The sequence below is a fragment of the Schistocerca americana genome, chromosome 11, assembly GCF_021461395.2.
Source record: "Schistocerca americana isolate TAMUIC-IGC-003095 chromosome 11, iqSchAmer2.1, whole genome shotgun sequence".
NCBI classification, from domain to species: Eukaryota; Metazoa; Arthropoda; class Insecta; order Orthoptera; family Acrididae; genus Schistocerca; species Schistocerca americana.
In genome coordinates this window covers 18,326,143-18,344,509 of record NC_060129.1, presented here as the reverse complement: position 1 = coordinate 18,344,509, position 18,367 = coordinate 18,326,143, and the positions used below count along the sequence as shown (strand labels likewise).

General features: G+C 38.4%; 1 long non-coding RNA gene across 3 annotated transcripts in view; it reads left to right on the top strand.

Annotated features, from left to right (window-relative positions):
* The window catches only part of LOC124554115, a 29,283-nt gene extending 27,898 nt beyond the window's left edge, over positions 1 to 1,385 (top strand). For 2 of the 3 annotated variants that reach the window (XR_006968246.1, XR_006968247.1), the window contains exons 2-4: positions 568 to 678; positions 759 to 812; positions 998 to 1,385. This is a non-coding gene — a long non-coding RNA (uncharacterized LOC124554115). Of the gene's footprint in view, positions 1 to 539; positions 679 to 758; positions 813 to 997 lie in introns of those variants that run through there. The other variant, XR_006968245.1, reaches the window with a different exon arrangement.
* Positions 1,386 to 18,367: the final 16,982 nt, after the last annotated feature.

Sequence of the window (18,367 nt, the reverse complement as noted above, 5' to 3'; positions counted from 1 at the left end):
TTTAGTGAGACCTTCATTAATGTGTAACCAGACCAGATAGCAGCTTAACATCACTCACTGTGGATAGTAGAAAACTAGAGCACAAGTGTGTTGAGTAATTGTTCATGGCATGAAGACTTGATTTCAGTAAAATTTTGGGTAACATTTGTGATAAATGTGGTTGTTCGGATGGATAATGATATATGATATTGTCAATACACAGTGACCAAATGTGTTATCAATAAGGCTCATCAATTTGGAAATTCTCTTTTGATATATGTGGCCTTGTGATCCATTTAATGTAGAAATGAATTCCAGTTTGCTACAATTAAATGTTTAATGAAAAAACAGCAGAATAAAACTCTTTAGTATTTATGTAGTCAGTTCAGTTGATTAGCCTCCTTGTAAGTCATTAGTCATGTTTCATTAAATGTCACATTATTAGATCTGCATGGAACAATTTCAGTTATATGTTGATAAAATATTATATACAACATTGGGTCATATAGTTACTGGTTTGTCCTCTCTGCAGCCATGCTCCAAGCAACCTGAGGTCTAATACACAACTAAAATGAGGGAATTTTACAGGTGCCTCACAACTCTGGTACAGAAATCCCGAGGACTAGGAAGACGCCTGACAACTCAGTGATAGAAATCAACAGGACTGAGATCATAATTTTTTATGATGAGAGTAGTAATGTAAGTCAGGTCAATAACATTTTTCCTTTTTATTGTACAGTAAGTAATAATTGATATACTGAAACATTTTTTTCCCTTAGATCGATAGCCCACCATGTACATCAAATAGTGAACGCCCAGATATCACAATTGATGTAAGTAAAAGACTCGCTTGAGGTAATGTTCATAACCTCCTACACAAATAAGTTCATTCCAGCTTGCAAAGACAGAGATTAAATCTTAACCTCCCAGCGTTACTTTTATTGATAACAGTAGCCATTAATGAAATTAAACAAACTTAAACAGTCCTCTTGAACACTAATGCCATTTTTCATTACAGAATATGGATGTGGTGGTAGTTAACAACAGTGCTGAATTTGAGGTGCCTAGTACTCCAGTGGTTTCTGGTGCATATTCCACTACACCAAAAGTTCGGAAGATGAGAAAGAGTGATAGTAATCCCTTACTAAATACAGTACTGGAGAACTTAAACTCAAAATTAACCCAAAAGGCATTAGACCCATCTCCACATGATGCTTTGGGACACTTCATTGTTGAAGAGTTGTCCAGAATACGAAATCCAATGACTGTGAGAGACACAAAACATAAGATACTGAAATTTATCATGGAAGCTCAAATAATGGATGATAATTGTTGAATTGTATGCATTTAGTGTTTATTACTTTGAAAATACATTACCATTCAAAAATTGAAGTTTTTAATTGACTCCATTGCCAAGGGACAGAAACACTCGTATTAAAATATTCACAGTATTCACAGACTTCCTTTGCTTGCCTCGCAGTTCTGCTGGTGTACGCTACCCCACAGAGCACCAGCACGCCATGACCCTTCCTCCATCATACAAGACTCCGTGTTTTCCACGTCTCTGGTTGACGTATATGTGCTGTCTGTTTCATCAGTCTAAAAAAATATGTAAAATGCAAAGTGTTTCCGTAATTAATTCCACTTTGTCTACAGCAAGTTTAATAGTTGTCAGTAATATTCAGAAAAGGTTCAAGAAGGGTCGTCGAGCAGATGCGCAAAACTATAGACCTATACCTCTTACGTCGATCTCTTGTAGAATTTTAGAACATGTTTTTTGCTCGTGTATCATGTCATTTCTGGAAACCCAGAATCTACTATGTAGGAATCAACATGGATTCCGGAAACAGCGATCGTGTGAGACCCAACTTGCCTTATTTGTTCATGAGACCCAGAAAATATTAGATACAGGCTCCCAGGTAGATGCTATTTTTCTTGACTTCCGGAAGGTGTTCGATACAGTTCCGCACTGTCGCCTGATAAACAAAGTAAGAGCCTATGGAATATCAGACCAGCTGTGTGGCTGGATTGAAGAGTTTTTAGCAAACAGAACACAGCATGTTGTTATCAATGGAGAGACGTCTACAGACGTTAAAGTAACTTCTGGCGTGCCACAGGGGAGTGTTATGGGACCATTGCTTTTCACAATATATATAAATGACTTAGTAGATAGTGTCGGAAGTTCCATGCGGCTTTTCGCAGATGATGCTGTAGTATACAGAGAAGTTGCAGCATTAGAAAATTGTAGCGAAATGCAGGAAGATCTGCAGCGGATAGGCACTTGGTGCAGGGAGTGGCAACTGACCCTTAACATAGACAAATGCAATGTATTGCGAATACATAGAAAGAAGGATCCTTTATTGTATGATTATATGATAGCGGAACAAACACTGGTAGCAGTTACGTCTGTAAAATATCTGGGAGTATGCGTGCGGAACGATTTGAAGTGGAATGATCATATAAAATTAATTGTTGGTAAGGCGGGTACCAGGTTGAGATTCATTGGGAGAGTGCTTAGAAAATGTAGTCTATCAACAAAGGAGGTGGGTTACAAAACACTCGTTCGACCTATACTTGAGTATTGCTCATCAGTGTGGGATCCGTACCAGGTCGGGTTGACGGAGGAGATGGAGAAGATCCAAAGAAGAGCGGCGCGTTTCATCACCAGGTTATTTGGTAAGCATGATAGTGTTACGGAGATGTTTAGCAAACTCAAGTGGCAGACTCTGCAAGAGAGGCGCTCTGCATCGCGGTGTAGCTTGCTCGCCAGGTTTCGAGAGGGTTCGTTTCTGGATGAGGTATCGAATATATTGCTTCCCCCTACTTATACCTCCCGAGGAGATCACGAATGTAAAATTAGAGAGATTAGAGCGTGCATGGAGGCTTTCAGACAGTCGTTCTTCCCGCGAACCACACGCGACTGGAACAGGAAAGGGAAGTAATGACAGTGGCACGTAAAGTGCCCTCCGCCACACACCGTTGGGTGGCTTGCGGAGTATCAATGTAGATGTAGATGTAGAATACCAAAGGCATTTTCAACAACTCATCTTGCCCTTGATAATCTGTAATTGAAAACATTTTTGTGAGTTTCATTTTTATAGTCTTTATAGGGCTTCATGCTGTATGACTGGAGTCTGAAAGCGTCATCTGCCACAACAACATGTGGAAGAGATATGTTGCTGTTTTTTAGCACTTTTTCTTGTGGAACTTGCAACCAATTTTCCCTTAGTGCAGAGCTTATTTTACATTGCTGAAAGACTCCTCCATCGCTTACTCGCCCATTGCACCCAATGTCAATCAGAGAAAACCAATACTTAGCATCAACGATTGCCTGTAATACAATGCTATTAAATTTTTTGTAATTATAATAAAGTGAGTCAGCTGACCTTGGTGCAGCAATCGCAACATGTTTCCCATCCATTGCACCTGTCAATAAAACAACAGAGATGATTTGTCAATTTTGTTTAAGTAGATTTTATTTGGAGACAGTTATAATAAACTACACAAAATGTAAATTCCTTGATTAAGTAACATACCTAAGCAATTTGGGAACTGCCACAGTTCATCAAACATGTCATCAGTCAGCTGCCGCTCTCTTTCTGTTGTCGGAGCCTACAGAATGGTGACAGCAGTGAGATATTGATGACATTGTTTTCACAGTAATGATGGAGGATATTGGTTTTGGTGGGACGATACTTCAACTATAGCTTTAAAGAACACACTTACCTTCAAATATTTATCTTTCAGTACATCTCGAATTGCTGTGCATACTTGCATGATAATATGTGAAATACTCGGCACAAATATTCTGTGCAAGAATGACAAACTCTTGTAACTTTCCCCTGTTGCCAAGAACCTGAGAGTAACAGCAAGCCTGTAAAAAAATTTTTATTCATTCACACATCAAGTTCAATAGATCCAATACTGAATGACTCAAGACATGTACAAGAGGCAGAAGCAATATATGCTGGCTGCTTCTATATTCTATACTAGCAACAAAATGATGACTAGCATCAATCTACTCAGTTATGGTAATTATTTGTAGATTATATAAGTATGTTACAATAAAACACCTTTTTTGAGAAAGACAACTGCTTCATTGCTCAGCTGCTGCTGTATAATACCTCACACAAACCAGTATAAGCTGTCTATATACAGGCAAAGTAAGGTTGCACCCTAATACTAACATTACTGTTATGCAGAAATCACATTCTGGGGTCCCAGTATTCAAGTATCTTAGAGTGGCTAAAGAAACACTCATTTCCTTTATATTTAAATATATCAAATTTTCAGTCTCCTGCTTGATGTCCACTGGTAACTTAGATGCTACTACATTAGAATGTAAAACTCCTCTCTGTTACCTTTAGTATTGTGGCTGTGAATTACTGAGTTCAAACTAAATACTATTTGGCGTTATTATTATTGGCATGTAAGAATCCCTAGGTCTTTGAAACTTCAGCAAGATGTTAAATTAGCAATATCCTAATACACTGTTACTGCACAGTTTGTAAAATGGTTACGTATCCACCATGCTTGTAACATCTCAGATAATTATCCATCTAATGCCCACAAACTTAACATTTGGAGTCTTATGAACTGAATTCCCTATTAATCACTACTTCTGGTACCTGTTAAGTCATTTTGATATGTTTGTAATTTCATATTAAGGTTAAAGGTAGTGGCTGTGAACCAGCTGTAGGCCTTTATTATTCTGCTGGTTGACTCTAGTATTGATATGTTTGGACATTTTATCAGTACAGTAGCGCCATCAGCAGACATTAGAGATTTTGAAGTCACATGTTTCTTATAAATTGTTTATGTAGACCAGGAACAGGTGTCAGCTAAGCACTAAACTTAGCAGAACAGCATATTAATATTTTCCCACTGTCAATTTATTCTTATTCCCATTTTATTTACTAGCCTCCATTTTCCAGTGTTAATATATGACTGTCAGTATGTGGGGAAGACCACTACTCCCATACCATATTACTTTCCCTAGCAGAATTTTATAATCTACACATTCAAAGGCCTATACAAGATCACAAAAAATGCCTATTAGATTTTTTAGTTAGTTTTACAACAATTTATGAGATTATTGCATCTTCAGTAGAGAAGCCTTTTCAAAAGCCAAATTGAGCTGTTACAGGGTTATCCAGAAGACTTATTTACATTGATGGTTGCAGAATGAATAGTGATATATATAAAAATTATATAACGATACTGCAGTTAGGAGTAATCAAATATTAAAAGAACAAATGCAATCTAAATTACCACTCAAAATCCCGCTGTATACATCAATGTGCAAAGTTGCCTGAATACGGTGAAATCTGGAAAACATAACTGCTACAGGATATAATGCATTTGAATTACAAATAAGTGGCCAAAAATAATACTAACAGTGCTAGATTACTGTGATTTTTCTGTGTAAACCGTAAATAATTTAGCATAAAAGTGCTCTTCAGCAGCTTAATGATGTAGTGGAAGGGCACATAAACATTCCATTTGGTCTTAGTAAAAGTTAATATGTGCAACTGGTATGCATTCAAATACACTTTTCCAGTTATGTTTACAGTGCCACTGATTGTACCCTACCAATGAACGAAACTTTGTTGGTATTCTCAGACTCTAAATGACAACCCACTTGCAGTATTGTTGAAGAAATCACCACAAAGTAAATACAGACAGTACACACACAAAAATTGTAATCCTAACAATATGGTATATTGCAGTACATACAATCTTACCTTCAACTAGGAGAAATTGATTCCTTCATGACGGTGTCTTTGTGACAAATGTTATCACTGATGAACGACAGCAATTTGTCATAACATGACTTGTCCATGCCTACAAAATTGCAGAATTCATTGGGGTCCTCTGGTTCCATTTTGTTCATCGCATGTTGTATATACCCCTCCCTTCTTCACGTCTCTGCAGCCAATGTCGAGCCCAACAACCTCTTTTTCTGCCTCTTCTGTCCTTCTTTTCCACTTCCAGTGCAGCGATAGCTATCATTGCTGTAGCAATTTCTAGCAGATTCCTATCCATTGCTGTGTTTTCAGAACATTGAAACAAGTATGTAGTTGCATACGGTTAAATGCAGATCATAAATTCACAGAATACGGTGCATATGATATAAATGCATGTCCACAAATAAATTAGATATACCTTTAGAACTGAGATACGACACTCAACAACTATTCATGGGTTGTTTAGAGGAAGCCTTCTTAGTTAGCCAGGCCTGCCAACCCAAAGTTTGGTACAGATTAATTTATGACATCTTCATGATCTGGACTCACAGTGAAGAAGAACTCCAGAATTTCCTCTCCAACCTCAACTCCTTTGGTTCCATCAGATTCACCTGGTCTTACTCCAAATCCCATGCCACTTTCCTTGACGTTGACCTCCATCTGTCCAATGGCCAGCTTCACACGTCCGTCCACATCAAACCCACCAACAAGCAACAGTACCCCCATTATGACAGCTGCCACCCATTCCACATCAAACGGTCCCTTCCCTACAGCCTAGGTCTTCGTGGCAAATGAATCTGCTCCAGTCCAGAATCCTTGAACCATTACACCAACAACCTGAAAGCAGCTTTCGCATCCCGCAACTACCCTCCCGACCTGGTACAGAAGCAAATAACCAGAGCCACTTCCTCATCTCCTCAAATCCAGAACCTCCCACAGAAGAACCACAAAAGTGCCCCAGTTGTGACAGGATACTTTCCGGGACTGGATCAGACTCTGAATGTGGCTCTCCAGCAGGGATACGACTTCCTCAAATCCTGCCCTGAAATGAGATCCATCCTTCATGAAATCCTCCCCACTCCACCAAGAGTGTCTTTCCGCCATCCACCTAACCTTCGTAACCTCTTAGTTCATCCCTATGAAATCCCCAAACCACCTTCCCTACCCTCTGGCTCCTACCCTTGTAACTGCCCCCGGTGTAAAACCTGGCCCGTGCACTCTCCCACTACCACCTACTCCAGTCCTGTAACCTGGAAGGTGTACACGATCAAAGGCAGAGCCACGTGTGAAAGCACCCATGTGATTTACCAAATGACCTGCCTACACTGTGAAGCTTTCTATGTGGGAATGACCAGCAACAAACTGTCCATTTGCATGAATGGACACAGGCAGACAGTGTTTGTTGGTAATGAGGATCACCCTGTGGCTAAACATGCCTTGGTGCACGGCCAGCACATCGTGGCACAGTGTTACACCGTCCGGGTTATCTGGATACTTCCCACTAACACCAACCTGTCAGAACTCTGGAGATGGGAACTTGCCCTTCAGTATATCCTCTCTTCTCGTTATCCACCAGGCCTCAACCTCCGCTAATTTCAAGTTGCCGCCACTCATACCTCACCTGTCTTTCAACAACATCTATGCCTCTTTACTTCCGCCTCGACTGACATCTCTGCCCAAACTCTTTGCCTTTACAAATGTCTGCTTGTGTCTGTGTATCTGCGGATGGATATGTGTGTGTGTGCAAGTGTATACCCGTCCTTTTTTCCCCCTAAGGTAAGTCTTTCCGCTCCCGGGATTGGAATGACTCCTTACCCTCTCCCTTAAAACCCACATCCTTTCGTCTTTCCCCCTCCTTCCCTCTTTCCTGACGAAGCAACCATTGGTTGCGAAAGCTAGAATTTTGTGTGTATGTTTGTGTTTGTTTGTGTGTCTATCGACCTGCCAGCGCTTTTGTTTGGTAAGTCTCATCATCTTTGTTTTTAGAAATAAATTATTTTGTTATGTTTTTGAGCTTCCACTGCAATGTGTGTGAATCCTGAATCCTTCCTGGTGTTGCTGACAAAGTTTTATTAATTTATTTGTAACATTATAGACACTGGAAATTAAAATGTCCTATGTTGACTCTCAGGCCAAAGTCAGCCTATTTGATGTCCTACCACGCTTAATATACATCATACTCAGCATCCAGAAGTCAACAGTTGATGCTGCTTCATCACACGTTTTGGGTAACATTACTGCGATGAGTGGACAAGATACAAAATTTTCTTCCCCCAACTCACTGCAAACAGCATATATAATCCAATGTTTACTGTTGTGTAAATCTTACTTTGGGAGAAAATTAAAACTGTCATGTTCTTAGCATAACACTAAATTGTCTACACAATTCATACAAATAGAAACAAGCACTAATTCAATGTAAAAATCCAAGTAGAGGAACAATCCATTTTCCCCTGATATCAACAATGCTTACACATTAATTTACTTTTCAGCTACTTACAGGTTTAAATGTAAGTACAAGGTAAATCAAGTATGTCTGCACAAAATTCTTACCTGTAATAGTAGAATTATGTTATAGTGAGTACCATTAAAATATGAGAAACAAAATGACAGTAGCTGTACCACTGCCTTTTTGTTTCATGGAAATGAGTCCATTGACAATAGCCTACTTTCACCGCCAACTTATCAGCCACTTTTCTAAGGTGGTCCTGGCTATCGAGGATGTCTGCACAGGTGAACAGTATAGGCTCCAGTGTGTTCAGATTTGACTTTGTTGTTACCTTGCAATTCTAAACTTATGTGACTGTTAACCACCTTTTCTTGTGGACAATGTGAGTGCAGCTCAACACTTAACAATTCCTACAGTTCTTCTCGCACTTAATTTCTAAACAGCCTGTAGATGCCAACTAGCTGCAAGTGACACAGGGTGGCAGTAAGTATGCCTCCAGCATGGAGACCTAGGGCAGTAACACTTTGTGGATGAGAGAGCCAATATAATTCTGCTGGGTCACAGAACAATGTTAATTTATTAAGAGGCTTCAGCAGAACTTTGAAGTACCAGTATAGTTTGGCGAAAGTATGCCTAGAATAATTCACAACTGGAAGAGCAGCCACAGTTAACATTACTGTGCTGAGCTAATACACAATGCCAGGAGCTTCACAGTAATACTGGGCCATCTCAGACTCAGTTCTGTGAAAGACTTTCTATCCTCTGGGGAGGTTTTTGGACAAAACAGTTGTACATACTTAATGATTCTTCTACAGTTGCTACTGATCCATGTAACTTACCACAACCAGGGTCGACAATCTGTTCTCCTTAACACTGATAATCACATGAGCTCCAGAAACTTCAGTTTGAGAGAAACTTAGCCTAACTCTCTGGCAGTTATGGTAGGTTGAGAAACAATTTCTTGTTGATTAATCAAATTCCCTATGCAAATATTTTACTGCAATCGATTTTACTAACTTTTGTAAGGAACATTTGGTAATTGCCAAAAATATTGAATGTGGAAGAAGAGTTTACTTTAACTCTCAGCCAAACGTACTAACGATTTTTATGTGTCTCGGTAAATGTGAATATCAGTGTCTTTGTATTCTAATGATTTGTCATCAGCTGTCATTATCAAATTACACTAATGGTACCTTGACCTTTCAAAGTCTCAAACATCTACGATGCATGGACACAGACTGAAGTGGCAAATGAAAATTTGTAGAGAGGCCAAGATTTGAGCCCAGTTCTCCTCACTGCTTCACTATGCAGATGCACTACCACTACACCATCCTTGCACAGTGTCTTTGGACACCTGCACAAACTATCTTAGCCCGACTCCTTCAATCCAGTTTTCTATTCACACCTTGTCCAATGCTGAGATGCTATTCCAACACATTTGGAGAACCTGTGCAATGTTGGTCAAGTTTGGGGGGAATACCATGTGGGCTGAGTTGTGAACAGGAATGTCGATTGAGGAGACATGTGCTAGGGTAGTCTGCAGTTGTGCAAAGCCACTGCACCAGTGTGGTGTAGTGGTTGGTGCATCCGCGTAGTGAGCGGCAGGTGTGGGTTAAAATTTTCATTTGTCTGTCCTGTCTGCACATATAGATTGATATCTATGTTTCCAACACTGAATTTTAAGTATTTTGAATGGTTCATTTTCCAAAAGGAATAACAGTTAAGATAACTTTAACAATACACTTATAATTATGCCACAATGCAGTAATTCAGTTTTGATCTCAAAGAGCTTAATCTTGAGTGCTCATTATGTACTCCAATTTTTCTAATGACTTCCTGTGAGCCATGACTTGTTGTCTATACCCATATTACTAATTTTTATGTACACTTAACTTTAATCAAATGTAAGTGGTTTCAGTAGTCATCAATTTTAGGACTGGCAACCTTATTTCTTTGTTTAACTGAAGTTTCATTTAACTGCAGTTTCTTTAATAACTAATTCAACTATTCAAAATTTATTTGTAATTATGAGTGTTTCCATTTATTAAGATAGTATCCACTTGTGGAGAAGTGTAGAACTAATCTTCACATTTCAGTTTGTTTTCTTTGGAATCTATGCCTTTCTGATAACTAGGTAAGCTTAATCATAGTCAGTATCAAAGTAAACTGAAGGATGTGGGTGGATTACAAGGTCACTCAATACTGATTCCATACCATTCAACAGCAGTCAAAGTTCCAAATTTATTATCCTGTCTTGCACTGAATTTTGACTATACTAAGGCTTTCTACATGGTTATATGAACTAGGCTGTGGGAAATATCCTGAAGTACGGTTTTCTCACTACACCCAGTGAAGGTTGTATAATGGTTATTCAAATACACCTCCATTCCCTTTCCCACTTCATATGTTTTGACTATAACAACTAAGCTGTTAGTCAATAATCCAGTATTCTAATGACACAGAGAAATGTAAACCAGTGTTTTTAATGTTTTTTGAGCTTACTGCTCTGTCCTGATTTGCTCCAACATTTGGATTATCATTTAAAGGTAACATACACCAAAAATTACCTAAACAATTCAGGACTATTTTCTACAATTATTAAATCATTAATGCCTGAACAATGAAGCTCAGTTTGGACATGCATTTGGTGAACAAGCAACCCCCTACATCAACTACAAATGTTAAAACAAATTCAAAGGAGATTAATGATTTCTCATTGTTCTAATTCTTAAATGCCCAAGTACTACTGTTACTGATGAAAAAAATATTGCCATTGTTTGAGCAATGATTTAGTAATACCGAAATGAGTATTGCTCAAACATTGGGCATTGGTGTGATAATGTAACATCAGCAGTTCAATTTGAAAAGTTTTAATGGATTATCCATAAACTGACTAAACAACACCAATAGGTGGAGAAAAAAACTGCAACAGCACTTTAAATTTATTTGTAATACTGTTACTGGTGAGTTTTCACTGTTGTGATCCTGAAAAGAAGTCCATCAGCTGAGCACACATTTTGAACAGAATCTAAGCCTACTGAATTACTGATGACTGACAACAGTAAATAGAGGACTGATGTCTCACAACATACCGGCACCCTAATCTATGAAGCAGAGGCAATTTTATAGCCTAGAATATAATTTTCATGCAGTTGCCTGGCAAACTTACCATGGTTATTACACTGACACAGATATTTTGGATATTTTCAGTTTTGCACAAAAATATAATGTAATGGAAAAATGAAAATTCTGATGATGATTTTTTTTTTTTTTTTTGCAAAATTTATAGGAGAATTTGGAGACTTTCATTTTTACCACATTGTGGTCATCTTTGGTCAGTCAATAGATGAAAAGTGAGGACTGATGCCTACAAAACTTCCACAGCAAACATTTACTTAAGAAAATCCTAACCTAAAGCACATGGTGAAGCAGTTTATTTTGCTTATAATGTTGGCAACAGCCTAGAAAGTTAAAACACTGGCAGTATTAAAATCCCTCTACTAGCAGTTCAATATAAAAAAAAAACTAATTTGAAGGTAATATAAATGAACTTAAAGCAAGCAATGCTGTAGAGTTTATTTCTTAATCTAGTCTATGCACTGCCAGAGTTATTTGGTTAGTGGGTATGGCCAAAGCAAAGAGAACAAAGTGCAGACTGCCAATAGCTGTAGAAGTTTCTCTGAAAAACTTGTGGCAAAATCAAAATTTTAAGTGTCAGGATCTCCTGAAGAAATTTATTTGGAGTGTGGAATTTTGTACTAGGGAAACACTGACAGTGCAGAGAAGAATAGAACACTTTTGAAATACAGTCTCACAGAAGAATGCTACTGATTAGTTGGGTATATCTGATACCTTAGGAAGTATCTATATGGGTAAAGGGGAAAGCAAAGACACAGTGAGGCGTGTAACTGCTCTTCAGACAATATTCCAGTGCAAACCATAGTGACTGAAAGAATTACAACAGCACCTAGAAACTGTAACAAAAGTGTTAAAGCACGCAACAAAACTGCTTAAATATGCAAATCAAAGTAATTAATGCTTTTATATAAAAATTAAAAATCTGGCACAATTTGCTTTCTTTCAGCTATATCCTCTTGGACTATGTTTTACCTGACTTTGTCTATATGTATCTGTCTTTTAGGATGTTGTTGTTGTTTTGGTCTTCAGTCCTGAGACTGGTTTGATGCAGCTCTCCATGCTACTCTATCCTGTGCAGGCTTCCTCATCTCCCAGTACCTACTGCAGCCTACATCCTTCTGAATCTGCTTAGTGTATTCATCTCTATGTCTCCCTCTATGATTTTTACCCTCCACGCTGCCCTCCAATACTAAATTGGTGATCCCTTGATGCCTCAGAACATGTCCTACCAACCGATCCCTTCTTCTGGTCAAGTTGTGCCACAAACTCCTCTTCTCCTCAATCCTATTCAGTACCTCCTCATTAGTTACGTGATCTGCCCATCTAATCTTCAGCATTCTTCCGTAGCACCACATTTCATAAGCTTCTACTCTCTTCTTGTCCAAACTATTTATCGTCCATGTTTCGCTTCCATACATGGCTGCACTCCATAGAAATACTTTCAGAAATGACTTCCTGTCACTTAAATATATACTCGATGTTAACAAATTTCTCTTATTCAGAAACGCTTTCCTTGTCATTGCCAGTCTACATTTTATATCCTCTCTACTTTGACCATCATCAGTTATTTTGCTCCCCAAATAGCAAACCTCCTTTACTACTTTAAGTGTCTCATTTCCTAATCTAATTCCTTCAGCATCACTCGACTTCATTCAACTACACTCCATTATCCACGTTTTGCTTTTGTTGATGTTCATCTTATATCCTCCTTTCAAGACACTGTCCATTCCATTCAACTGCTCTTCCAAGTCTTTTGCTGTCTCTGACAGAATTATAATGTCATCGGCGAACCTCAGTTTTTATTTCTTCTCCATAGATTTTAATACCTACTCCAAATTTTTCTATTGTTTCTTTTACTGCTTGCTCAATATACAGATTGAATAACATCGGGGAGAGGCTACAACCCTGTCTCACTCCCTTCCCAACCACTGCTTCCCTTTCATGTCCTTTGACTCTTATAACTGCCATCTGGTTTCTGTACAAATTGTAAAAAGCTTATCGCTCCCTGTATTTTACCCCTGCCACATTCAGAATTTGAAAGAGGGTATTCCAGTCAACATTGTCAAACGCTTTCTCTAAATCTACTAATGCTAGAAACGTGGGTTTGCCTTTTCTTAATCTTTCTTTTAAGATAAGTCGCAGGGTCAGTGTTGCCTCACGTGTTCCCATATTTCTACGGAATCCAAACTGATCTTCCCCGAGGTTAGCTTCTACCAGTTTTTCCATTCGTCTGTAAAGAATTCACATTAGTATTTTGCAGCCATGACTTATTAAACAGATAGTTCAGTAATTTTCACATCTGTCAACACCTGCTTTCTTTGGGAGTGGAATTATTATATTCTTCTTGAAGTCTGAGGGTATATCGCCTGTCTCATACATTTTGCTCACCAGATGGTAGAGTTTTGTCAGGACTGGCTCTCCCAAGACTGTTAGAAATTCTAATGGAATGTTGTCTACTCCTGGGGCCTTGTTTCGACTTAGGTCTTTCAGTGCTCTATCAAATTCTTCACGCAGTATCATATCTCCCATTTCATCTTCATCTACTTCCTCTTCCCTTTCTATAACATTGCCCTCAAGTACGTCACCTTTGTATAGTCCCTCTATATACTCCTTCCACCTTTCTGCTTTTCCTTCTTTGCTTAGGACTGGGTTTCCATCTGAGCTTTTGATATTCATGCAAGTGGTTCTCTTTTCTCCAAAGGTCTCTCTAATTTTCCTGTAGGCAGTATCTATCTTACCCCTAGTGATATAAGCCTCTACATCCTTACATTTGTTCTCTAGCCATGCCTGCTTAGCCATTTTGCACTTCCTGTCGATCTCATTTTTGAGACGTTTGTATTCCTTCTTGCCTGCTTCATTTACTGCATTTTTATATTTTCTCCTTTCATCAATTAAATTCAATATTTCTTCTGTTACCCAAGGATTTCTACTAGCCCTCGTCATTTTTACCTACTTGAATCTCTGCTGCCTTCACTACTTCATCCCTCAAAGCTACCCATTCTTCATCTACTGTATTTCTTTCCCCCATTCTTGTCAATTGTTGCCTTATGCTCTCCCTGAAACTCTGTACAACCTCTGGTTCTTTCATTTTATCCATGTCCCATCTCCTTAAATTCCAACCTTTTTGCAGTTTCTTCAGTTTTAATCTAAATTTCATAACCAATAGATTGTGTTCAGAGTCCACATCTGCCCCTGGAAATATCTTACAATTTAAAACTTGGTTCCTAAATCTCCGTCTTACCGTTATATAATCTATCTGATATCTTTTAGTATCTCCAGGATTCTTCCATGTATACAACCATCTTTTATGATTCTTGAACCAAGTGTTAGCTATGATTAAGTTATGCTCTGCCCAAAATTCTACCAGACGGCTTCCTATTTCATTTCTTAGCCCCAATCCATATTCACCTACTATGTTTCCTTCTCTCTCTTTTCCTATTCTTTAATTCCAGTCACCCATGACTATTAAATTTTCGTCTCCCTTCACTACCTGAATAATTTCTTTTATCTCATCATACATTTCTTCAATTTCTTCATCATCTGCAGAGCTAGTTGGTATATCGACTTGTACTACTGTAGTAGGCATGGGCTTCATGTCTATCTTGGCCACAATAATGCATTCACTATGTTGTTTGTTGTAGCTTACCTGAACTCCTATTTTTTTATTCATTATTAAACCTACTCTTGCATTACCCCAATTTGATTTTGTATTTATAACCCTGTATTCACCTGACCAAAAGTCTTGTTCCTCCTGCCACCGAAATTCACTAATTCCCACTATACCTATCCATTACCCTTTTAAAATTTTCTAATCTACCTGCCCGATTAAGTGATCTGACATTCCACACTCCAATCCGTAGAATGCCAGTTTTCTTTCTCCTGATAACGACGTCTTCCTGAGTAGTACCTCCCCTGAGATCCGAATGGGGGACTATTTTACCTCCAGAAAATTTGACCCAATTGGATGCCATCATCATTTATCCATACAGTGAAGCTGCATGCCCTCGGGAAAAATTACGGCTGTAGTTTCCCCTTGCTTTCAGCCGTTCACAGTACCAGCACAGCAAGGCCGTTTTGGTTAGTGTTACAAGGCCAGATCAGTCAATCATCCAGACTGTTGCCCCTGCAACTACTGAAAAGGCTGCTGCCCCTCTTCAGGAACCACATGTTTTTCTGGCCTCTCAACAGATAGCCCTCCATTGTGGTTGCACCTACAGTATGGCCATCTGTATCACTGAGGCACTCAAACTTCCCCACCAACGGCAAGGTCTATGGTTCATGGGGGAAGGGTTTTTAGGATAACATTACTTAATTTTTCTTTGCTCTAGGAAAATGACACTATCTGAAAAATTTCCTTAAAAAATTTACCACCAAATTAAGTGGAAATAAGATGGTCTCTAATTTAGGTGGTTAGATCAGAAAGTCTGGCAGCAGTATTGAACCTGCCTAGTTGGTTATTGGCTAAACTTTTTAGATGCTGTACCACATAAAAAAATACTGCTAACGGCGAGTTTTTACTAGCATTTTTGTACATCTGATGTGTTTATGCCAGTTGCATGAACTTTGTTTCATGTTTGTGTGAGGTTAATTCCTGATAAAGAGTATGTTAAAAGCACATGATTAATACTACATTAATATACATCATACTTGTCATCCAGAAGTCAACAGCTGATGCTGCTTCATCACATGTTTTGGGTCAGTTTACTGTGATGAGTGAACAAGATACAAAATTTTCTTCCCCCAACTCACTACAAACAGCATGTATAATCCAATGTTTACTGTTGTGTAAATCTTACTTTGGAAGAAAATTAAAACTGTCATGTTCTTAGCATAAGACTAAATTGTCTTCACAATTCATACAAAATAGAAACAAGCACTAATTCAATGTAAAAATCCAAGTAAAGGAACAATCCATTTTTCACTGATATCAATAATGCTTACACATTAATTTATTTTTCAGGTAGTTACAGGTTTAAATGTAAGTACAAGGTAAATGAAGTATGTCTGCACAAGATTCTTACCTGTAATAGTAGAATTGTGTTATAGTGAGTACCATTAAAATATGAGAAACAAAATGACAGCAGCTGTACCACTGCCGCTTTGTTTCATGGAAGTGAGTCCATTTCCTCACTGCCATAGCAGAAGGATGCGTTGTGCATATTTTGACACACTACTGCATCATATATATCTATGTGATTACTCTGCGATTCACAATAAAGTGCCTGGCAGAGGGTTCAATGAACCACCTTCAAGCTGTCTCTCAACTGTTCCACTCTTGAACGGCACATGGGAAAAACAAGCACTTAAATGTTTCTGTGTAAGCCCTGATTTCTCTTATTTTATCATGATGATCATTTCTTCCTGTGTAGGTGGTTGCCGACAGAACGTTTTCACAATTGGAGGCCAAAACTCCTGATCGAAATTTAATGAGAAGATCCCGTCACAATGAAGAATGCCTTTGTTTTAATGATTGCCACTCCAATTCACATATCATGTCTGTGACACTATCTCTCCTATTTTGTGATAATACAAAACAAGCTGCCCTTCTTTGTACTTTTTCGACGCCATCCGTCAGTCCCACCTGATGTGGATCCCACACCGCACAGCAATACTTCAGAATAGGGCGGACAGTCTCTTTAGTAGACCTGTTGCACCTTCTAAGTGTTCTGCCAATGAATCACAGTTTTTGGTTTGCTCTACCCACAATATTATCTATGTGATCGTTCGAATTTAGGTTATGTGTAATTGTAATCCCTAAGTATTTAGTTGAATTTACAGCCTTTAGATTTGTGTGACTCATTGCATAATCGAAATTTAGCTGGTTTCTTTTAGTACTCATGTGAATAACTTCACACTTTTCTTTATTCAGGGTCAACTGCCACTTTTTGCACCATACAGATATCTTATCTAAATGAGTTTACAAGTCATTTTAACCATCTGATGACTTAACAAGACGGTAAATGACAGCATCATCTGCAAACAGTCTAAGACGGCTACTCAGATTGTCTCCTATGTCATTAATATTGATCAGGAACATTAGAGGGCCTATAACACTTCCCTGGTTAACGCCGGATATTACTTCTGTTTTACTTGATGACTGTCCATCTATTACTATGAACTGTGACTTTTCTGACAGGAAATCATGAATCCAGTCACACAACTGAGGCGATACTCCATAGGCACTCAGTTTGTATAGAAGACACTTGTGAGGAACAATGTCGAAAGCCTTCTGGAAATCTAAAAATATGGAATCAATTTGACATCCCCTATTGATAGCACTTATTACTTCATTAGTATGAAGAGCTAGTTTTCTTTCACAAGAATGATATTTTCTGAGACCGTGCTGATTATGTGTCAATAAATCGTTTTTTTTTCGAGGTATTTCATAATGTTCGAATACAGTATATGTTCCAAAACCATACTTCAAAACGACATTAGTGATACAGGCCTGTAAGTCAGCTGATTACTCCTAATCATATTCTGAACTGAAGCTTTACTGCTGAATAAATAGGTGTGTCCAAATAAATATCACCTACCAAATTTGTATGAGTCAAATTTGACTTAATTTTCTGGTTTTAGAAAACATTTACTGATCAGTCTAGCATTTGTAAGAACTAAGTGACATAATCAGGGGATGGTGTTTGAAGATATGTCACTGTCTTCGAGATAGGGAAGGAAGTTACAGGAAAAAAAGGTAAAGAAAGATTGATTAGATAATGGATGAACACCCCCCCGCCCCCCCACCCCCCACCCTTTCCCACACACCATCTCAACAGTTACTGACAATCTGAAATTTTTCACTGTGTTCATTATACTTTAATTGTTTTTTCTTCAGTTTCTACATCTACATACGTACTCCACAAGTACCATACATTGCATGTCAGAGGGTACCCTGTATCAGGACGAGCCATTGCTTTCCTGTTCCACTTGCAAACAGAATGAGGGGGAAATAATTGTCAATATGCCCCATATGAGCCCTAATTTCTCTTATCTTCATGGTCCTTAGACAGAATTTTTGCTGGGGCTGTAGAATCGTTCTGCAGTCAGCTTTTAA